Source organism: Cibotium barometz, chromosome 10 (assembly GCF_041138505.1).
Source record: "Cibotium barometz isolate CiBa-2024 chromosome 10, ASM4113850v1, whole genome shotgun sequence".
NCBI classification, from domain to species: Eukaryota; Viridiplantae; Streptophyta; class Polypodiopsida; order Cyatheales; family Cibotiaceae; genus Cibotium; species Cibotium barometz.
Genome location: NC_141055.1, coordinates 20,734,074 through 20,758,435, shown reverse-complemented (window position 1 = coordinate 20,758,435; position 24,362 = coordinate 20,734,074). Strand labels below are relative to the sequence as shown.

Here is a 24,362-nt window from a genome sequence, read left to right as displayed (position 1 = left end):
CTCCTCCTCGACACGCTGCTACGCCCTGGTGTCCATCTCTAGTAGCTGCACACAGACGCCTCGGGTTTGTCTCCCACTAGCGAGCTACAAGTAAGTGGATTCAGATTTAAGTAAAGGATTTTGTTGTAAATCTGATAAGGTATTCTCTCTACCGCTAACACCCGTTCGATGCCGAGTAGTCCAAGCTTTTGGAGAACCACGGTCCATGGGTGCCGAGATCGGGAGAGCCAAGCGTTAGTACGGGAGCGCATGTTGGTGCGTGTCCTGGAACACCAGTGGGGCGCTCTCCGCGGATTCCAGTGAAGGCACAGGACCGTAGAGACTTAGATCACTCAGGTGGGTCGCTCTCCTTCGAACGTTTACTTCGAGTCTCTTGTTTGGTACTGTATTCATCTCAGTTGTACATGGACATCATCTGGTTCTTTGAACCCATGGAGCATTGTATTTGTTAAATACTCCCAATAATATATCATATATTGAGAGGGGGGTCGGCCCGTTCCGGCCCTAGTGCTGGTGTCCATTGATCAACATTTCATTTCATTTCAATTTTCAGTTGTTATTAAGTTGTCCATTCAAATTGTGATATTTAAGTTGTGCTATTACGGGTGTGGGTGTCCAACGGAGTCTATTCCCACTTGACGGGATCGGTTTCATTGGTATCAGAGCACGATTATTTCCCTCTTCTTAGTGTGGAAACGAGCCTGTGTATTGGACACCCCGCTTCTAGCACACTTAACACAATGGACAACCAAGGCAACCCTTTGGAAGTGCCCAATTCAAGGGACCCATCAAGTGCCTCACGTGGTTCTGATGCTTTACAAGGAAGGCACAAGCCTCTTGAGAGGGTAAATGATAGTGATTCAAGGGGACAACTGTCTCGAGGAAAGACAGTCATGCAAGAAGAAGAGCCTGATGCAATGAGGGCTGAATTGGAGCATATGAGAAAGCTTTTGCAAGCACAAGAGCAAGAGCTGAAATTTTTGCATGAAGATCCCCATGTGCAAAGTGCCATAGAAGCAAGGAAAGCCGATGCAATGGTAGACGTGACTTTTGAGTTCATTTCTCGGAAAGTGGGCAAGAAGCCAAGGGAGTTGGCACTTTCCTACCTCCTCCGCAAAGGTGACATCAAAGAAGGGGAAGATGGAGAGTTGAAATTCAGAAATCCACCTCGCTTGAAGCATGGAGATCCTGCATCTCAAAGGTTGAGGTCATTTATGCAAAGGGAAGAGGTGACAGTCACCTCTCGTCATGCATCTTCTCCAAAAGACACAAAGCCTGACAGGTATATGTATGCTAGTGCTCATGGAGGGCATGATGGTCACATGCATTCAAGACATGTATCCCATGGAAGGGGTGACAGGTCTACCACTAGAAGAGCTTTGCCTACTGAGTTGTCTCATGGAGAGACATTGCCTTCTGCAGAAAAGTCACATGCATCTGATTCTCAAGTTCATGGAGCACATGCCACCGTGCTTCATGAAACTTCCATGATGGCCCATGGAGCCCATGCAGATAGGGCTGCCCCGTTGGATAAAGGGAAAAGAAAAAGAGAGAGCCATGAGCCTCATGCCAGAAAGCTCGAGGAATTTAAAGCAAGTGACAAATCCGTTAAGTTTGATGTTTTTCATGGAGAGCATGATGCTTCCAAAGTGTTAGCATTTGTGGCACAGTTTGACATTGCTTTTAGCGATGAGGACTTCACTGAGAAGTCTAAAGTACGCCATGCTAGCATGTTCTTGAAGGGGACCGCTGCTCATTGGTGGATCACTGAAAAGATCACCAAAGACCCCATTTGCACCTGGAAAGAGTTTAAGGACAGATTTTATGCTCAGTTCTTGCCACCTAATGCGGAGCAAACTCTCACCCAAAAGTGGGATAGACTTGAGCAAAGAGATAATGAAAGTGTGCAACAGTATGTCAATAAGTTTTGGAAAGTGTTGCTTGAGGTAATTCCTTTTATGCAAATCACTGAGGATGAAAGAAAGAGGAAGTTTCGCTCCGGATTGCAACTAGCTTATCGTTCGGGCATTGAATTGCACCCGAAACATACTTTGCAACAGGTTACAGCCTCTGCTCTTGCTACAGAGCAATTGGTGCTCAAAATTAAGCAAGATCAAGGCGGTTCAAAGGGCAAAGACAAGGCTGTCCCAAATCTGCAAAAAGGTGGACAGCCACCTAAAAAGAACTTCCGAGAGACACAGACGGGAGGTAGAGCTGAAAATACCTCATCTAAAGATCAAGGCCCAAAGAAGAACAAATTTGGCTTGACCCCCGAGCAAAGAGAGCAATATGCCAAGGAGGGAAAATGTTTTTCTTGTGGCAGCAAAGAGCACATGTTTCGACAATGCCCTGACCGCAAACCAAAGCATGAGGATAAGCAAACCAAGGCTAATGTGCATGCAGTTCCCGATGTGCAGGGAAACACAAAACATGATGCAAAAGAGCGGATGGTATGCAAAGCTTGGGGTCAAATCAAGGATTAGCCCGCCTTATTCATGTTTGATGATTGTGCAACCGATAACTTCATCTCTATACAAACGGCAGCTGCCTTGGGTATTGAGGTCGAGAACATGGGACCTCAGATTGAAGCAAAAGCTACCTTTGTTGGTAAAGAGGTGCAGGTTACCCCACTGATAGGGAAGTTGCGCATACATATCCAGGGCTACCTTGATAATGAGCATTTCTTAGTTGCACCACTAAATGGATGTGATGTATTGCTGGGCAAGCCATGGCATCATAGGCTTGAGCCCCGCAAAGAATACAAGACAAACATGATTTTCTTTTATGCATAGAGGCCGCATGCATTTCATTGATGCCGGCAAAGAAGGGGATTCCATCCCACTTGTATCTCACATCCAGATTAATAAAGAAATGAAAAAGAGTCTTTCTGCGTACTTGGTTTTTGTTCGTGATAGCATTGTACCAAGTCATCAAAATGTGGATGCTATGACTAACGATAGGCTGAATTTTCTTCATGCATTCAACGATTGTTTTGCTGATGCATTGCCAGGTGAATTACCTCCCCAAAGGCCCAAAGATCATCGCATAGATCTTGTGCCAGGTAGTTCTCCACCTAACAAACCCGCATACCATGTGAGTGCCGCACAACAAGAAGAGATCATGAAGCAGGTAAATGAGCTTTTAGAGAAAGGTTTGGTTCAGCCTAGTTCCTCACCTTATTGCTCTCCTGTGCTTCTTGTTCAAAAGAAAGACGGGTCATTCCGCATGTGTGTGGACTATAGAGCTCTAAATAAGCTTACCATCAAGAATAGATTCCCAATTCCGCGTATTGATGACATTTTGGATAAGCTTGATAGTTCGGCTTATTTCAGCCGTCTTGATTTGAAGAGTGGTTATCACCAAATACGAGTGGTGCCACAAGATGTCCATAAAACTGCATTCAGGACAACTTTTGGATTATATGAATTTTTGGTGATGCCTTTTGGTCTCACCAATGCTCCTGCCACGTTTAATCGTATGATGGATAGGATATTCCGACCCCATCGCAAATTCACATGTGTATTCTTTGATGACATCTTGGTTTTCTCCAAGAATGAGTAGAAACATAGAACTCATTTGGTCAGAGTGTTCGAAGAGTTGCGGAAGCATAAACTTTTCATTAATGCCAAGAAAAGTGAGTTTTTCCTTTCCGAGATACATTATTTGGATCACATTGTATCCAAGGATGGAGTAACAATGGATCCTGCAAAGATAGAAACCATTCGGAACTGGCCAGAATTGCAAAACGTACATCAAGTACGTAGTTTTCTAGGATTATGTTCATATTATAGGCGTTTCATAAGGCATTTTGCTATGATAGCCACCCCTTTACATGATCTCACAAAGAAGAAAACCACTTTCAAATGGACTCCAAAAGAACAGGATGCCTTCTTGCAGCTCAAGCATGCTATCATATGTGGACCCGTACTAATTATTCGTGACTTGCAAAGGTCATTCGTAGTAGAATGTGATGCTTGTGGCGATTGTATAGGGACTGTCCTAAATCAAGAAGGGCATGCAGTTGCATATGAGAGCCGTCGTTTGCATGATACTGAGCTTCATATGGATATCTATGAGAAAGAGCTCTTGGTTGTAATTCATGCCTTAAAGATACGGAAACATTATCTTCTTGGGGCTAAATTTGTAGTCAAGACAGATCATCAAAGCTTGAGATACTTTCTATCTCAAACAAAGCTTTCAGAGAAGCAGATGAGAATGGCAAACTTTGTTTCCATGTTTCATTTTCAAATTGTGCATACTCCAGGAAAGAAAAATGTGTTGGCCGATGCATTATCCAGGAGGCCTTATGTCGCTGCAGTCTCAGTGGCCTCTCATAGGGACTTATCTGCTATGCGAGATTTGTATCATTTGGATGCTGATTTTTGCCATACATGGACTGATTTGATGGCTGGTCACTCACATGCCTCTTATGTTATCAATGAGGGTTATCTTATGAAGGATAATTGCCTATGTGTGGTGAAGGATTTGCGTCCAAAGGTTATGGAGGAATGTCACGCTCCACCTTATGCTGGTCATAGAGGTATCATGCCCACTACACGCATGATTGAGAGAGATTTCTTTTGGCCAAGCATCCGTAAAGACATTGAGCCTTATGTACATGCATGTATTACTTGCCAAAAGGTGAAATTTGACAGGCAAAAACCTCCAGGTTTACTTCAGCCATTGCCTATTCCCTCGCAACCTTGGGAAAGTATTACTATGGATTTTATTATGGACTTGCCTAGATCCCAGCATGGGAATGATGCTATTTGGACCATTGTGGACAGATTTAGCAAGCAAGCTCATTTCTTGCCCGTCAAGAAAACCATTAAAGTTGATCATATGGTAAAGCTTTTTCTTGCTAACATTTTCAAACATCATGGTATGCCTAAATCCATTGTTGGGGATAGAGATCCCAGGACTACGAGCCTCTTTTGGAAGGCTTTATTTGATAATATGGGCACTAAACTTGAGTTTTCATCAGCTTATCATTCCCAAACGGATGGCCAAAGTGAAGCTACAAATTCAGCCGTGTTGGATTTGTTGAAGTGTTATGTGGCAGATCAAAAGACTGCATGGGACAAGTATCTTCCACTTGTTGAGTTTGTCTACAACAATACGATCCATGCCTCCACGGGCAAGGCCCCGTTTGAGATTATTTATGGCATAGTGGTATTGCCACCCATCCTTCGTACAAAGGATGAGATTTTTGCAGCTGATGAATATGTTCGTGACTTGGATGTAGCCTTTGCTCAGGTATGGACAGCCATTGCAAGGTCACAAGATAAGCATAAAATGGCTGCTGACAAGCATAGAAGGGACATGCAAGTCAAAGAAGGTGATTGGGTTTTGCTGAAATTTGAGAAAGCTAGGCTTCGGAAGAGGCCAGGACGAGAAGGATCATATCCTAAGCTTTCTCCTCGCTATTATGGACCCTTCAAGGTGATTCAAAAGATCAATGAAGTGTCATACAAGCTAGCTTTACCTAGTCATTGGAAGATTCACAATGCATTTCATGTGAGTCTTTTCCGAAAATATGTGGGGCCAGATCCTGACGAGCCTATCACAGAAGATCCGCCAGAGATTGATGAGCTTGAGGAGATCCTCCAGTCAGAACAGATTGTCTTTCACAAGGAGCGAAAGCTACCTGCACAAAAGCTGGAGATACCTTGTGAAGTTCAAAAATTATTTGCCCATTGATGCAAAGTGGGTAAATGAGGATTATTTTATTGACTACCCACAGTTGTTGCAGGCATATCTCGAGGCTTTTCAGTTGAGGACAACTCTTTAGAAGCCCGAGGGGATGTCACCAATTGGCCGACCATTTGGTCCATCTCCAGATTTGTGTCTCGTTCACTTAAGGCCAGACCAGTGTCTCATGTGAAGGGGCCAGTATTTTTGCATAACATGGACGGGAGCCAGACTGGTGCCACCCGTGTGTTCGCAGGACGGTGTCATATGGACGGGAGCCAGACTGGTGCCACCCGTGTATGGCCTGGACTGTGTTCTATCCATGGGATTGTCACGCCATGGAAGAGCCACTATTTGTGCCGTGTCTTGCCTATGGGACTATCACTCCATAGGGAGGCTCGTGCCTGGATCTGTGTCTTACCTATGGGACTGTCACTCCATAGGAAGACCGGGATTTATGTTTTCAGTCGTGCCATTTTTGTGCCCGACAGATGTTTTGTACTTGTTCCATGAACGGGAGACATGTCCATGATACTATTTGCACATGCATTCATGTTTTGCATGTTTGGAACTGTTTTCGCATGACTTGTATTCTTGTATTTTGCCTGTTTGACGTGCCACTTGCTGAGCGGGGACGCCTGCCAGTGAGTCGTGAAGTTTGCCCTGTCTTCTAACGAGTTTTGTTGCGTGTGAACAGGTGGTAAGTATATTGCACTTGTTTGTTTAATAGCTTTCTTTCTAACCTTTATTTTTATAAGGTTGTAAGTTCACATTCATTTAAAAGTGAGCACCCACGTATGGGCCAAGGTGGGGAGGGAAACCCCACTCTTAACCCTTTATGTGTGGGGGTGGGTGCATGGCCACCTACCCACACCCCACCTTGAAACTAGCCGCCCCCATGCAAGCTTGGGGAGCCGGCCAGCTGTGGTCGTGTGCTCTCTCTCCAACTCCTACAAAAGAGCGACCACCCCACCCACTTGGAAAAACACAGCCGGCGATCATCTCCTCTCCGTTTGCTCTCAGGTGGCTGCACCTCCACTCTGCAGGGTGCTGCGCCTCTCCTCTTCAGACGGCTACGCTCTGCACAGCAGGCGGTTGTGCTCTCCAGTAGGCTGCGCTTCCTCTCCAGCAGGCGGCTGTGCCTTCTGCAGGCGGCTGCGCTTCCTCTCCAGCAGACTGCTGTGCCTTCTGCAGGCGGCTGCGCTTGCTCTCTAGCAGGCTGCGCCTCCTCTCCAACAGGCGGCTGTGCCTTCTGCAGGCGGCTACGCTTGCTCTCCAGCAGGCGGCTGCGCTTGCTCTCCAGCAGGCGGCGCTTGCTCTCCAGCAGGCAGCTGCGCCTCCTCCTCCTCCCTTGCAGGCGGCTGCACCTTCTCCACAACAGGCGGCTACGCCCTTCAGTTGGCGGCTGCACTCCTCTCCTTAGGCGGCTGCTCCCTCTACCCCTCAAGCGCTTGCGCACGCCTCCCACAGGCTGCTACTGGTGGCTGCGCCTCCTCTTTCTCCACAACAGGGGGCTGCGCCCTGCACAGCAGGCGGTTGTGCTCCCTTGCGGGCGGTTGCGCCTCCCTTCCATAGGCGGCTACAGGCGGCTCTGCGCTCCCCTCTTCAGGCGGCTACGCTTTCTACACAGGCGACTGCTCCTCCTCCTCGACATGCTGCAACGCCCTGGTGTCCATCTCTAGTAGCTGCACACAGACGCCTCGGGTATTTGTCTCCCACTAGCGAGGTACAAGTAAGTGGATTCAGATTTAAGTAAAGAATTTTGTTGTAAATCTGATAAAGGATTCTCTCTACCGCTAACACCCGTTCGGTGCCGGGTAGTCCAAGCCTTTGGAGAACCACGGTCCATGGGTGCCGAGATCGGGAGAGCCAGGGGCGTTAGTACGGGAGCGCCTGTTGGTGCGTGGTCCTAGAACACCAGCGGGGTGCTCTCCGCGGATTCCAGTGAAGGCACAGGACCGTAGAGACTTGACCACTCAGGTGGGTCACTCTCCTTCGAACGTTTACTTCGAGTCTCTTGTTTGGTGCTGTATTCATCTCAGTTGTACATGGACATCATCTGGTTCTTTGAACCCATGGAGCATTGTATTTGTTAAATACTCCCAATAATATATCATGTATTGGGTCGGCCCGTTCCGGCCCCAGTGCTGGTGTCCATTGATCAACATTTCATTTCATTTCAATTTTCAGTTGTTATTAAGTTGTCCATTCAAATTGTGATATTTAAGTTGTGCTATTACGCGTGTGGGTGTCCAACGGAGTCTATTCCCACTTGACGGGATCGGTTTCAGACATCAAGATGGAAGTCTAGTTGCATCAAGACAAGGACTGAGGAGGATTTGATTACTCCAAATCATTGTTATGCGTCTGAATGGAATTTTATATGGGGTATATCCTCGTGATATGGGATGCTAGGATCTTCTACATGGAAGGTTTCTCGATGTACCAATATTTTTGTTCCGGAACGTCTTATTCCATGGAGGTAAGCCAACTTGACTTTGGCAAATCAAAAGAGAGCTAAGATTTAGGTTGCTCGTGATTTTGACTAGCAAAGGTGAAGCAGTTATGTTTTCACCAAGTATGAATGGTTCTCTAACTGATTTTGCAAAGCCAGTAGGTACATTGATCAATTTTGGGATTAGGTCTAGATGTGCACACATATGTATATGACCTAAACTCAAAGAATGATAACACTCATATTGAGATGAGCTGTTTGATCGGATATACTTTTATGTACAAAGTTCCAAGGGCTTGCCAGCCAGATAATCCAATGCAAATATGAAGTTAAGTTACCCCAAATTGAATGTCAATGTGGAGTGTTGATGCCGGACTCATCGAATGAGTCAAAGGCGGCCAGACCTCCAATCTCATACCTAGAGATCAGTGGGCGCATAACTGTCATACCACGCACGGACAAGCACTCTCGTACTAGAGCTTGGCTTAATTATCTCGCACAGACTGAGGTATAGGTCCACGAAGTACAAGTACTCAAACAAGCACTCATACCACAACAAGTACAGGAACTGAGCTTCATATGGATATCTATGAGAAAGAGCTCTTGGCTGTAATTCACGCCTTAAAGATATGGAAACATTATCTTCTTGGGGCTGAATTTGTAGTCAAGACAGATCATCAAAGCTTGAGATAATTTCTATCTCAAACAAAGCTTTCAGAGAAGCAGATGAGAATGGCAAACTTTCTTTCCATGTTTCATTTTCAAATTGTGCATACTCCAGGAAAGAAAAATGTGGTGGCCAATGCATCATCCAGGAGGCCTTATGTAGCTGCAGTCTCAGTGGCCTCTCATGGAGACTTATCTGCTATGAGAGATTTGTATCATTTGGATGCTGATTTTTGCCATATATGGACTGATTTGATGGCTGGTCATTCACATGCCTCTTATGTTATCAATGAGGGTTATCTTATGAAGGATAATTGCCTATGTGTGGTGAAGGATTTGCGTCCAAAGGTCATGGACGAATGTCACGCTCCACCATATGCTGGTCATAGAGGTATTATGCCCACTACACGCATGATTCAGAGATATTTCTTTTGGCCAAGCATGCGTAAAGACATTGAGGCTTATGTACGTGCATGTATTACTTGCCAAAAGGTGAGTTTTGACAGGCAAAAACCTCCAGGTTTGCTTCAGCCATTGCCTATTCCCTCGCAACCTTGGGAAAGTATTACTATGGATTTTATTATGGACTTGCCTAGATCCCAGCATGGGAATGATGCTATTTGGACCATTGTGGACAAGTTTAGCAAGCAAGCTCATTTCTTGCCCGTCAAGAAAACCATCAAAGCTGATCATATGGTAAAGCTTTTTCTTGCTAATATTTTTAAGCATCATGGTATGCCGCCTAAATCCATTGTTGGGGATAGGGATCCCAGGACTACAAGCCTCTTTTGGAGGGCTTTATTTGATAATATGGGTACTAAGCTTAAGTTTTCAACAGCTTATCATCCCCAAACGGATGGCCAAAGTGAAGCTGCAAATTCAGCCGTGTTGGATTTGTTGAAGTGTTATGTGGCAGATCAAAAGACTGCATGGGAGAAGTATCTTCCACTTGTTGAGTTTGCCTACAACAATACGATCCATGCTTCCACGGGAAAGGCTCCGTTTGAGATTATCTATGGCAGAGTGGTATTGCCACCCATCCTTCGTACAAAGGATGAGATTTTTGCAGCTGATGAATATGTTCGTGACTTGGATGTATCCTTTGCTCAGGTGCGGACAGCCATTGCAAGATCTCAGGATAAGCATAAAATGGCTGCTGACAAGCATAGAAGGGACATGGAAGTCAAAGAAGGTGATTGGGTTTTGCTGAAATTTGAGAAGGCTAGGCTTCGGAAGAAGCCAGGACGAGAAGGATCATATCCTAAGCTTTCTCCTCGCTATTATGGACCCTTCAAGGTGATTCAAAAGATCAATGAAGTGTCATACAGGCTTGCTTTACCTAGTCATTGGAAGATTCACAATGCTTTTCATGTGAGTCTATTTCGGAAATATGTGGGGCCAGATCCTGATGAGCCTGTCACAGAAGATCCGCAAGAGATTGAAGAGCTTGAGGAGATCCTCCAGCCAGAACAGATTGTTTTTCACAAGGAGAGAAAGCTACCTGCAGGAAAGCTTTCTAGGAGATACCTTGTGAAGTTTAAGAATTATTTGCCTATTGATGCAGAGTGGGTAAATGAGGATTATTTTGTTGATTACCCACACTTGTTGCAGGCATATCTTGAGGCTTTTCAGTTGAGGACAACTCTTTAGAAGCCCGGGGGGATGTCACCAATTGGCCGACCATTTGGTCCATCTCCAGTTTTTGCGTTTCGTTCACATGAGGCCAGGCCGGTGTCTCATGTGAAGAGGCCAGTATTTTGCTCACTGGTGCCACGCGTGTGTTAGCAGGATGGTGTCGTATATGGACGGGAGCCAGACTGGTGCCACGCGTGTATGACCTGGACTGTGTTCGACCCGTGGGATTGTCACGCCATGGAAGAGCCAGTATTCGTACCGTGTCTTGCCTATGGGACTGTCACACCATAGCGAGGCTTGTGCCTGGAACTGTGTCTTACCTATGGGACTGTCACTGAATGGGAGAAAGATAGAATTAGGGTTAGGTTAGAGTTCATGTGGGAGACATACACAGAGAGAACAAGGGAGAGAGAGAGAGAGAGAGAGAGTTGTGGGGATAAGTCAACTCATGGGAATGAGTGTGTGTGACTCCCCTATCACACATGTATATTGCACTAGTACACATAGTGCACTTAGTACATTAAAAGTACTAAGTGTACTATGTACTATAACTTATGGGCTTGTACACACTATAAGGGTGGGCATTACGCCTTTACCCCAACAACCTCCCACTTAAAGGCAAAGTGCCCTTAAATGAAGGAAAAGAAAAATCAGCATGTACATGATAATATACAAGGCCATATCAAGGCTGAAACTGGCCTCATCCAATGCCCATCAAGTGTCTGCAATGAGCAAACCGCTCCGGAGGCAAACTCTTTGTCAACAGATCAGCCGGGTTGTCATCCGTATGAATCTTAACAAGCTGAATTTGTTTGTTCTCTATCACCTCTCTGATGAAGTGATACTTCACATCCACATGCTTCGTCTTTGCATGAAAGACAGGATTCTTTGCCAACTGGATGGCACTCTGACTGTCACAATGCAACAATGGAATATCCCCTGTATATCCCAAATCAACCACTAACCGAGATAGCCATAATGCCTCCTTGCAAGCCTCTGTGGCTGCAATATACTCGGCCTCTGTAGTAGATAAGGCAATGCACTTCTGCATCCTGGATATCCATGACACAGCACCTCCTGTGAATGTAAACACATAACCGGTAGTAGACTTCCGGTTATCTGGATGACCGGCATAATCCGAATCCGTGTAACCATGCACTAGTTTATCGTGTTTGCCAAAACAAATGCACATATCCTGTGTGCCCTTCAGGTATCTCATGACACCTTTCACTGCTTCCCAATGCTTCTTGCCAGGGTTGGCCATGTATCTAGAAACCACTCCCACTGCAAATGCAATGTCCGGCCTAGTAGCAACCATGGCATACATGAGACTGCCACAAGCTGAAGCATACGGAATCTTGGCCATATCAGCCCTGCCACTATCTGACTGTGGGCTGTCCATAGCACTGAGTTTCACATATGGAGGTAAAGGAGTACTAGTCTTCTTCCCCCCGTCCATATTGAACCTCTGCAAAACTTTGCCAATGTATTCCTTCTGAGACAAATACAACACATGCTGATTTCTGTCCCGAAGTATCCGCATACCCAAAATGTGATTTGCATCACCCAAATCCTTCATATCAAAGGTTTGATGCAGCCTCTTCTTCAAGGCATCCATCTCTTTACGAGATTTTCCAGCAATCAACATATCATGAACATACAAGATGAGGATCAATAGACTGCCATCCAAAGCTTTCTTGGTGTATAAGCAGTGATCTATGTCACTTCTCCTGAATTTCTGGGATTTCATGAATGTATCAAATTTATGATACCATTCTCTTGGTGTTTGTTTGAGCCCATAAAGACTCTTTTTCAGCTTGCATACAAGCTTCTCCTTTCCACTCACTGCATAACCCTCTGGCTGCTGCATATATATCTCCTCATGGAGATCACCGTGAAGAAAAGCAGTCTTCACATCCATCTGAATCAAATCCAGATCATCATGACCAACCAAAGCTAACACAGCTCTAAGTGTGGTCATTTTGACCACTGGAGAGAAGATCTCCTCAAAGTCCACACCATATTCCTACTTGAAGCCCTTAGCCACTAACCTGGCTTTGTATCTTGGCTTTGCATCTGGTGCAACTTTGAGCCTGTAAACCCATTTGCATGGCAAAACCTTCTTGCCTGCAGGCAAATGCACCAACTTCCATGTTCCATTTTTGTGCAGAGAATCCATCTCTGACTTCATGGCACGCTCCCATAGAGCTTTGTCTGCCCTCTGTAAAGCCTCCTTGTAACATGAGGGCTCCCCACAGTCAGTAAGCATCAAGTAGTCAACCCCTGGAACAAACCTGTCAGGGGCTCTGGAGGGTCTTGTGGACCTCCGTACCCAATGACCATCATTTGCAGGTTGCTGTCCAGCCTGCATATCACCCATTGGTGGCTCCTGTTCCATGCCATAAGGCTGAAAAATCATGCCCGGTATCTCCTCTAACTGTGGTATATCCATAGGGATATCTTCTACCATGTCTGGCTGTCCATTTGGACCATTTTCAGCACCATTTAAGGGCTGGTTTTGTTGCTGTAATGGCTGATTTACAGCCCTTGGTTGTTGTCCATGATGTCCATCATCATCAAAGATGACTCTGCTAGGCTCCTGTTGCCTTGCAGGCTCCTTATACATGCATGTTTCATCAAAAATGACATCATTGCTGCGTATAATCTTTCTATTCACGGGATCCCAAAGTCTATACCCCATTTCACCTCTGTCACCATATCCTAGGAATATGCATTTGTGAGACTTAGGATCAAGTTTGGTGCGCACTTCCCTGCGTATGTGCACGTACGCAACGCAACCAAACACTCTCAAGTGCTTGTATGACGGAGGCTTCCCTGTCCATACTTCTTCTGGCACTTTCCCACCAAGCCTCGTGTTAGGTGACCTGTTTATAAGGTGAACGGCTGTCATAACAGCTTCAGCCCAAAAACCATGAGGTAATGCAGCATGTGACAACATAGAACGGACCTTCTCCTGAATAGTCCTATTCATCCTCTCTGCTGTCCCGTTTTGTGGAGGATCATAAGGAGTAGAGAGTTCCCTCTTGATGCCTTTAGCATCACAAAAGTCCTGAAACTGTTTAGACATATACTCTCCACCATTGTCGGAACGCAAAGCCTTCAGTGTTTTGCCAGTTTGATTCTCAACAAGAGCAACAAACTTCTGAAACACTGAGAATGTATCACTCTTCAAACGAAGAGGATAAATCCACACCTTACGTGTGGCATCATCAATAAAAGACACAAAGTATTTTGCCCCTCCCAAAGAAAGCTGAGGCATCTCACATACATCTGTATGCACAAGCTCTAACTGAGCATCTTTCTGTCCAAGAGCTTTCTTGTGGGGGCACTGCAGTTGCCTGCCATATATACAATGCTCACAAAACTGAAAACTTGAAAATTTTAGAGAAGGCAAGTAACCCAAACGAGACAATTGCTCCATTTCTTTGACACTCATGTGTCCCAACCGGCTATGCCACATAGAGATTTCCGGCAGCTCGATTGCATTTACATTAGCATGGTGACAAACACCTGCATGCATAAAGTAAAGAGTGTCCACCTTAGAGCCTCTGGCAACAACCAGTGAGCCCTTACTAATTTTCCACTTTCCACGACCAAATGTGGTAACATAATCAGCATCATCAAGTTGTCCAGTAGAAAGCAGATTCTTCTTGATCTCACGCACATGCCTGACATCATGGAGCATAAGCTGTGAGCCATCAGAAAACACAAGCCTCACATCACCTCTGCCAAGAATCTTGCATGCATGGTTATCACCCAAATAAACCACTCCTTCATTGCCAGCAGTATACCTGACAAACAAGTCTCTGCAACCTGTGACATGAAAGGAGGCACCTGAATCAATGATCCATGAGTGCATACCATGACCACCTGTAAGAAGTGAATGGGCATCAAGTGAAGACGTACATAGAACCTCATCCTCACTGTCACCTGCATGTGACACATTGAATTCTTCAATCTTGACTCCACTTTTGCCCTTTGGCTTTACATCTTTGGCTTCATCTTTGTCTTTGTCTTTGGCTTTTCCCTTTTCCTTTTGATCATTTTTCCATTTGTAGCATTGCTTTTTAATGTGTCCCTTCTTGCCACAATAATGGCATTCCAAGTCCTTTTTGGAGCGAGACTTGCTCCTTCCCCGTTCTTGGCTTTTTCCCCTTTGTTGGGATCTCCCACGTGCATTCATTGCATTGGACTTTCCAACAGAGTAGTTTTTCCTGTTCATCTCTTCTTGAAGAAGAGCACCCTCAACATCTGCATATGACAGCATAGCATGCGAATTGCTAGTGGCTATCCTGAATGTGTCCCAACTCTCTGGCAAAGTGCATAACAGAAAAGTGGCTTTGAACTCATCGTCCATTGCCAACTTTTGATTTATAACTTGGCTGACAATACCATTAAACTCATTTAGATGGGCTGTCATAGACGCCCCTTCCTTCATCTGAAGACCTATGAGTTTCTTCAACCAATACACTTTGCTTGAGGCACTTTGCTGGGCATACAAGTCCTGCAATCTCTGCCACATTCCCCATGCTGTCTTCTCTTCACGAATGCTGAAAAGTAAAGAGTCTGACACAGACAACATGATAGTAGATCTTGCCAGCTCATCCATATCTTCCCACTCTTCAGCAGTAAAAGAAGCGGGCATCACACCCCTTTCTTTGATAGGCTTGTGCTGCTTCTTCTGGAGCAACACATTGTAGCACTGGGTTTGCCAAATATCATAGTTATGTGAGCCTTCAAGCTTCTTGATGTGAAGCAATGAAGAGCTCTCACCTGCGGTTGCCATAGCAATATGCAACCTGTCAATGCCTGACTCCCTGCAAAATGTGCAAACACTGCACCAAAAGCACACAAAGTGCTCACAGTTGTTCTCCCAAGCTTTATCTCCCATTGCGGAAGCACAAATGCAACTTTTCTCCCACTTTATGTGATAAAATCAGCAAAATCTGGTTGCTGCAGATTTAGGACAGCACCTTAAATGTGCTCTGTTGCCCTTCCAAATTACTGTACAGCAGTACCAAGTGCTCTCTTGTGATGTACCAAACCTGTACCGGCAAGTACAGCAACTGAAATTGAACCTTTTCTTCACTCAAATCAGTGTACAGCCATGCCAAAACTTGCACAAAGCTGTGCCAAATCTGTACCAGAAGGTACAGTAGCAATAAATGCTCTCCTGGCTGTCCAAATGAGTGAAAATCAGACTTTTACAGTCCCGAACACTGCATACGACAGTTCCGAACAGAAATTGGGCAAAAGCCCCTTGACTGCAAGCTGATTTCTGAGGATTCAAGGCATAAATGTCTTGCCTGCTGCTTTGCCAAGCTCAACAAGCATAAAATCTTGAAAAGCCCCTTGATTTAAGATCAATTGCTGATCATACATGGTACATTGACGCACATGAAGGCATCCAGAGTCTTCACAGTGCTTCCCCCTGGCCACATATACATCAAATACATGAAAGCCCCTTGATTTACAGGCACATTGAGTGCTTGTAAGGCATCAACACATTATCCACAACATCAAATGCGATTGCCTGCATGCAAATCAATCGAATCGGCACAAAAGCCCCTTGATTTGCACTGCAATTTGCTGCAAATTTTGCAAATCAATACAATCGGCACAAAAGCCCCTTGATTTGCACTGCAATTTGCTGCAATTTTGCCCAAATGTGCGATTTCTCACATCATACAGCATGTATGAGTGCTTAATTGCACAATTACATCAAAAGCCCCAAATTTCGACATCCAATTTCCTGCAAATTGATCTTGATTGTGACCAATGTCACTCAATTTTGCCAATTTTGCTCAGAAATTGAGCAATTCGGCACCTGTACCTGCTCAATTGATGATTGTACTTGCTCAATTGCAAATCCCAAAAAAAAACTTGAAGCAGAATACGTTGTAATTTTTTATTTTTCTTTTTGTTGCAGGAAAAGGGGTTGATGATTTTTGCTGTTGCAGAAAATCTGATGCTGTGCAGAAGGGGGGTGATGTAAGCTGCTGTAGCTGTATTAGTGCAGATTTTTCAGAAGAAGATGAGATGCTCTGATTTTCTGAAGGAGAGCATCGCTTGCCCCGAAGTTGTAGAAGAAGGGCTCCCACGCCCACAGCAGCAGCAACAACCCAATTGGAGTTCAGAAAAGTCGATCGAGCGAAAGGGGTATGAGCTACACACAGAGCTGCGGGCGTGGGGAAAAAATACATAAAAACGATGCTGGCTCTGGCGATGAGCTGTGGAGCTGAGGAGCGAAGGGCCAGCGCTGCCTTCGCTTAGTGGCCAGGCGCCCAGTGGTTCGCTACCTTCTTCGCTCGCCTGCCTACCAGCTGCCGCCGACTCAAAGTAGCGCCGTCTTCGCCTGTAGCCTTCTTTCACGAGCTCTTCTCGTCTGTCCTCGTTGCCGATAGTGAACAAGGGCCAGTGCTGCCTTCGCCTAGTGGCCAGGCGCGCTGCTCAAGATGTCACGACTTGCTGCGAGCGTTGCTGCGTTTGCCTTCGCCTATCCGCCTAGTGGTGCTACACACTTCGCTGCTCTTGTCGTGTCCTTGCGCTTCTTCTCCAGGACTCAACTCGTCTAATGCCAGCAATAGTTCTACACACGCAGCACTGCTGCCGTGTGTCTGGATGGCGACCAGCAGAGAAATCAGGGTATGACCAGCAGAGTGACCATGGCTCCAGTTGAAGGCTCTGATACCAGTTGAATGGGAGAAAGATAGAATTAGGGTTAGGTTAGAGTTCATGTGGGAGACATACACAGAGAGAACAAGGGGGAGAGAGAGAGAGAGAGAGAGTTGTGGGGATAAGTCAACTCATGGGAATGAGTGTGTGTGACTCCCCTATCACACATGTATATTGCACTAGTACACATAGTGCACTTAGTACATTAAAAGTACTAAGTGTACTATGTACTATAACTTATGGGCTTGTACACACTATAAGGGTGGGCATTATGCCTTTACCCCAACAGTCACTCCATAGGAAGACCAGGTTTTTATGTTTTACGTCGTGCCATTTTTGTGCCGACAGATATTTTGTACTTGTTCCATGAACGGGAGATATGTCCATGATACTATTTGCATATGCACACATGTTTTGCATGTTTGAAACTGTTTTTGCATGACTTGCATTTTTGTGTTTGCCTGCTTGACGTGTTACTTACTGAGCGGGGACGCCTGCCAGTGAGTTGTGAAGTCTGCTGTGTCTTTTGACGAGTTTCGGTGCATGTGAACCGGTGGTAAGTATATTGCACATGTTATTTTAATATTTCATATTTTAACCTTTATTTTATAATGTCAATTGTTCACACTCACTTAAAAGTGGGCACCCACTTAGGGGCGGGTGGAGAGCCCCACTTTAGTGTGTGTGTGGGGGCGGGTGCATGGTCACCTACCCACACCCCTTAGAACTGGCTGCCCACATGCAAACGTGGGTAGCCAGCCACAACACAATATGGTTTAACTCCACTTTATTTTTTTATAAAAAAAGCCTTCACCTCCATCGTAGTCTCACCCGGCAATTGGCTTCCATCATCTTTCGTAAAAGAAAAACAATCCGGCGACCGCCTCTTGCACTTGTTTTTCCAGGCGGCTGGCTGCCCTATCCTCTGCACTACAGGCTGCAGCTAAGCACCTCCCCATGCTCCCAGGCGGCTGCTGAACTATATACGCTTCTGCTCCAAGGCGGTTGCTGACAGGCTGCACTTCAGTACCTTCCGCTGGCGACTGCAAATCCCTACTGCTGTGGGCTGCGCTGGTTGTCCAGTAGGCTGCCCACCACACAAGCAGGCAGCTGCGCAGGCTGCATCCTCCACAGGCGCTGCTTCCTCTGTCTACTGCGGGCGCCTCCATCTCAACAGAGCGGCTGTGTGCTGTGAGTCCTCTCCAACTGTGTGCTATAAGCCAGTGGCTGCAAGCTGCTATCCCTTCTCCACTGTAGCCGGGTAACCATACAAGCTGTGTGTCACCTCCATACAGCAACTACTTCTCTCGACATGCTGTCTCTTGGTGTTTCTCTCAAGTAACTGCACACATGGGTATTGGATTTCCTTCTACCATCCACAAGTAAGTGAATTTTCAGATTTAAATAAAGTACTTTGTGTTAAATCTGATAAGGGATTCATTCCCCACGGTAACACCCGTTCGGTGCCGGGTAGTCCAAGCTCTATTGGAGAATCTTGGTCCAAAGGTGCTGAGATCGGGAGAGCCAAGCGTTAGTACGAGAGTGCTTGTTTGTGCGTGTTCTCGGAACACCAGTGAGGGGCTCTCCGCGGAGTCCAGTGAAAGCACAGGACCGTAGAGACTGGACCACGCTAGTGGTCGTTCTGCTTCGAGCATCTACTTCGAACGTCGACTTCGAGCCTATTTGTTTGGTACTGTATTCATATGTACATGGACATCATCTGGTTCTTGGAACCCATGGAGCATTGTATTTGTTAAATACTCCCAATAAATATATCATATATTGAGGGGGGGGGGGGGTCGGCCCGTGTCAAATCCCCACAGATCCCCTCGTGATCGATCTTGGTTCGAACTCGAATCCTGCAAACAAACGAACAAACAAGCAAGCAAAGGGGGTGCAGGCCTGACTCACCTCCCAACCATGACAGCCGTGGGCAAGCCCACAGTCTTGGCTGTCCCCACCGAGCCACGAGCTGAGCTAACTAGGTTGACGTACCGACCAATCTCCTCACGACGTCCCATACCGCCACGAAGCTGCCCTCGCGGGCCTCGAGATTGCTGCCGGCCTCGGCTGCATAAAGCAGATGCACGTCTGCACTAGATCCAGGCTCCAAGACCATAGAGCTCTCACAAACTTGCGAGACTCACTATAATCCAATAACTAACCTTGGCCACCCTTTTATAGGCTCTTGGCCGCTCATCGGGCGTCCACACACTTGGCCGCCCGCCCGTCCATACTTGGGTGCCCGCCCGTTACCTAACTCAACTCGTCAATCAGCCTGCCTAGTTCCAAGCTTCCCCAAGCCTCGAAACTAGTCTTGCATGCGTATAGCACACGGTAGATACACACTGTGCACATGACATACTCCCCTTCCTCTAAGAGCTCACTCCTGAGCTCACTAAAAAGCCAGGGTAATCTCTCTGAAGAGAAGTTAATGTCTCCCATGTAGCGTCCTCCTCAATACGATCCTTCCACTTGATCTTGTATTCCGTGATAAGCGTATGACGCAATCTTCGTTCACGAAAGCCAAGAATCTTTTCAGGTTCGTGCGGAACAAATGTCATGTCCTGGACATCTATAATTTCTTGAGGAGTAACTAACTGATCTGCTCCACCCGGTACTTCCTTAAGTCTACTGACATGAAATACACGATGAACTTTCACATGAGAAGGCAAATCCAATTCATATGCAGCTGAACCAATCCGTCGTGTAACACGAAATGGTCCACAGTATCTAGGGGATAATTTCGGAGATCTACCTGTTCGTAAAGTCTCGGAATCTTTTGGAACTCGCAAATACACCATCGTTCCTTCAGAGAACTCTCTAGGTGAACGATGTCTATTAGAATAAAACCTGTCTCGGTCTTGAGCACTTCTAATAGATTCCTTTGCAACTTGTAACATTTCCTGCATATCTTGCAAAAAATTATGTGCTGCATCATGCTGAAGTCCTGAGAATCCTACTGTAACAGGTGATCTAGGTTGAAAACCATACATAAGCATGAAAGGACTAAACCCTGTACTCATATGCCTAGTACTGTTATATGCAAATTCTAACATAGGAAGATAATCCTCCCATGAACTCTGTCTTTTGGATACATATGCTCGAAGCATATCCTCCAAAAGCTGATTCACTCTTTCAGTCTGGCCATCAGATTGAGGATGATCAGAGGAACTCAAATTCAAAGTTGTTTCCAACTTCTCAAAAACAAGTTTCCAAAAATCACTCGTAAACTTAGAGTCCCTATCACTGACTATGTCCTGCGGTAACCCGTACAGTCTAAACAATTGCTTGATAAACTGCCGAGCTAATTGCGTAGCTGTAATAGTCTTCCGGGTCGGTAAAAATCTAGCCATTTTTGTGAAGCAATCTACCACAACCCAAATAGAATCGTGGCCTTGATGTGTTCTTGGCAATCCGGTAATAAAATCCATGGAAATACTTTCCCATTTATTACCTGGGATTTGCAAAGGATGCAACAACCCAGCCTGTCTAAAGCGTTCAGCTTTATTTGCCTGACAAATCTGACACTTGAGAACATAATCTTCTACATACCCTTTCATCTTCGGCCAATAAAAAGTGTGTTTCACTAAAGATAATGTCCTGTGTACCCCAGGGTGTCCAGCAGAAGGGGCGTCGTGACACTCCTTAAGAATCTTGGACCTAATGTCCGAGATCTGTGTGGCACAAATTTTATCATTACGGAATAGCAAACCATTCCGAATCATCCACTGACCTCCTGCAGCCTAAATAGTAGACTGCTCAGTCACCGAGTCTTGGTCAATCAATGAGCTCCCGTCCTGGATCTTCTGCCAAAATGGACCAAATTAACTATCAGTCCTGCAAAGCCCTCTCAATGACTGAAATAAGTCAGTAGAAATCTCAGTGAACGACAAAGTATTCACCTCTCTAATCCGACTAAGCGCATCTGCAATACTATTCATGGACCCTTTCCGATAACGGATCTCAAAATCAAAATCTTGCAATAACTCTGCCCAACGAGCTTTCCTGCCTCTCAAATCATCCACATCACACACATAGTGTGAGCTGAGAGTACTCCCGTACAGATTTTCGAAGAAAAACAACAAAACCGAGAAAAGAACGAAGTTGTTTCACTGTTTGCGGTATAGGCCAGTCCAAAACCTTCTGAACTCGGTCATAGTCAATGCTCAATCCATCTCTAGTGATCTTGTGTCCCAAGGAAATGACGTCGGTCATAAAGAACTCACATTTACTCAACTTAGCATATAGTCGATTCTGTCTCAAAATAGATAAGACAATCGTGAGGTGTCTGACATGATCCTCAAGAGTACGGCTATATATCAAAATATCATCCAGGAATACCACCACAAATTTCCCGAAATGTTCACGAAAAAGATCGTTCATCATTTGCTGGAAAGTGGCTGGAACATTGGTTAACCCAAAAGGTAATACGAGAAACTCGTAATGGCCATACCTAGTCCGAAAGGTGGTTCTTTCGACATGCCTTTCATGAATACGTATCTGGTGATAGCCAGTACGTAAATCTATCTTCGTGAAATATTTCGCTCCTGCTAACCGGTCAATTAGGTCATCTGATCTAGGGAGAGATAACGGTTCTTAATGGTCAACTTGTTCAATCTCTTGTAATCTATACACATTCTCCAAGTATTGTCCTTCTTTCTCCTAAGCAACACAGGTGCACCCCAAGGTGATTTACTTGGACGGATCTGGCCCATCCTCAAATAATCTTCGAGTTGTTTAGCCAACTCATCTTCCTCAGCTTGGCTCATCCTATAAGGTGGAATACTCACAGGATGAGCACAGGGATCAAGTCAATACGATGATCTACTGCCCGTTCAGGTGGTAAACCCGATGGCAATTCCTTAGGAAATACATCTTGAAACAAATCAAGTATCTTCTGTAATTCTTTGCTTTCAAACACACTTAATTCATTTACATCCAAGGAAGGGATGACAAAAGAAGAAAGTGGAATCAAGACACAATGGAAAGCGGTGTACAAAGAAGAATTCATTATATTTCCAAAATCAATTGTATTTACAAGAGGTCCCTGAGAGGGATGAATACAATCACCTAAAATACTATACTTGGTGTCCCTATGCTGAAAAGAAAAAATATGACTAGACCAATCTATCTGGACGTCAAGAGTCTTAAACCACTCAATCCCTAATAACAAGTCTACATTTTCCAGATGCATGACATAGCATTCCAGAGTGTCTTTGTAGTCCTGAATCTGGATTGGAAGCATCTCCACCTTGCGATCCCAAACTTGTCTACCCGCAGGTAGACGTACCTCATAGGTATGGTCGCTGAGTGTCGTATCAAGACTCAATTTCTGCACAAGTTTGTAGTTAACAAAGTTATGCGAACTGCCAAGGTCTAACAGAATGTGAATTTTATGGCCATTCACTTCTCCATAAACTCGGAGAAGATCATGTATGCCAAATACCTTAGAATTGAACAGACAATCAGAACAAGTACTAGGGCGAGAAAGTATAGTAATTGACGTACCTGTCAAAGACAACTGGTTAGCTGCCTTTGACTTGGGTCCTACGTTTGTCTTGGTACCCTTTTGCTTCGGACACTCATTACGCATGTGTCCTTTTTCTTCGCAGATAAAACAACGTCCTTCCTTCTTGAGCTTCAAAGCCCTAAGAAGTCGTTTCTTCTTTGTTGGTGTCGAACTTGAATTCTTCGAAGGTTGGTCCGAAGACTTGCCTTCAGTCGTGTTAGCCATAGGTGCGAAGAACTTTCTTTTATGCATGTTCCCCTGCTCGGTAACGGGTTTTGACTTGGAAGAGACCATCGTATCATCATAGATACGAGCTGAATGAATGGCCTCGTCCAATGTTTTGTATTTGTTATTTTTAACCTGTAATCGGTACGAGTCTGGTAAACCAGCTACGAAAAACCCCAAAAGAGTAGTGGGATCCATCTTTGTAGCCTTCATCTGCAAGTCACGAAACTTATGGAGGTAGACCTCATAAGTGAGGTGCTGCGAGGTCATGGTCAAAGCTGAAAACCGGGCAACAACATCATAATCATCCTCTTTCTTGAGGAATTCTTTCTTGAAGACGTCTTCAAATTGTGCCTAAGTCGTTGGCTTTGGGTTCAGTTCCTTCCACCAAAGCAAAGCTTTGCCGGACAGGAAACCTACTGCTAACTGTATCTTCTTTCCATCATCATATGGATGAAACTGAAAGTGAACTTGCCACTTGTGTAGCCAAGTGTCCACGATCTCCTTGGTTCTCTGCTTTTGCTCGCCCCCGAACGGTTCCGGAGTAATATTAGGGCCTAAAGCAGAAGCCAAGGTATCCATTCCCGAGAAAGTAGAGAGGGTAGTGGTCAATAGAGCGATGGAGTTCTGCAAAGCTTGCATCTGGGCTGCGATTTGTGCCTGACGTTCCGTCGAAGAAGCTTCGAGAGCTACTTTGAACTCTTGGAAATCTGATTTTGACACAAAATCGTCAAAAAGATCGGCATCGGTACCTTCCGTAGCCGGCAAGCCTTCGCGTTTCATGAGGGGCTCCAACTCCTATTCTTGGGTCGACATCGTGAAGAGGGTACGTGGAGAGAAAATTTGATCTTTGCATAACAAAAGTGCGAGCGAACTTGAGAGCTTGAGAGCTTGAAAACTTGAGAACTTGAGAACTCGAGAGATGTGTGGCAAGAAGGCCACGTGAGGGGTTTATAAAGGTTTCCCAAAAGCCAAAAAAAATCTCGAAAAGCTAGGCTTAGCTTTTGCTTTAGCTTTTGTGTTTTTTTTTTGAATATATATATATTCTTTGTTCTTAAAAAAATAAACACCTTGGAAACCTTAGAGAGGGGGTTCTTTTAAAATTTAAATATTTTAAACTCCCCTAAAAAAAACAAAAAAACGAAAGCATAGAAAAAAAAAACGAAATGCTTTCCTTGCGATTTGCTTCGCTTCCCTCCTGGATTAGCCCGATGCTGTCTGGTGACGTGGAGAGCTGGCCGTCGCTGCTGTCGTCATTGCTGCCGGCGCCAGAACTGTCGCACCAGCCTGCGTGTGCGCCTGCGCCAGCCGGATGCGATACCTGTGCTGGGCCGCCTACAGGGCCTGGTTGGGCGCTGCCCGCCTGGCGTAGCCTAGGCGCCTACGTGGCTTGGCTGCCTGGCAGCCTGGCGTAGGCCTGGGCTCGCCTGGCTACGCAGGCCTGCTGGCCGCCTGCAACTATAGCCTAAGACGCCTGCCATC

At 45.5% G+C, this 24,362-nt stretch overlaps 1 protein-coding gene across 1 annotated transcript in view; it reads right to left on the bottom strand.

The window, feature by feature from the left end:
* Window positions 1-24,362, bottom strand: part of EMB2777 (Sas10/U3 ribonucleoprotein (Utp) family protein) — a 96,278-nt gene that overhangs the window by 64,208 nt on the left and 7,708 nt on the right. The gene's annotated exons all lie outside the window — the stretch shown is intronic.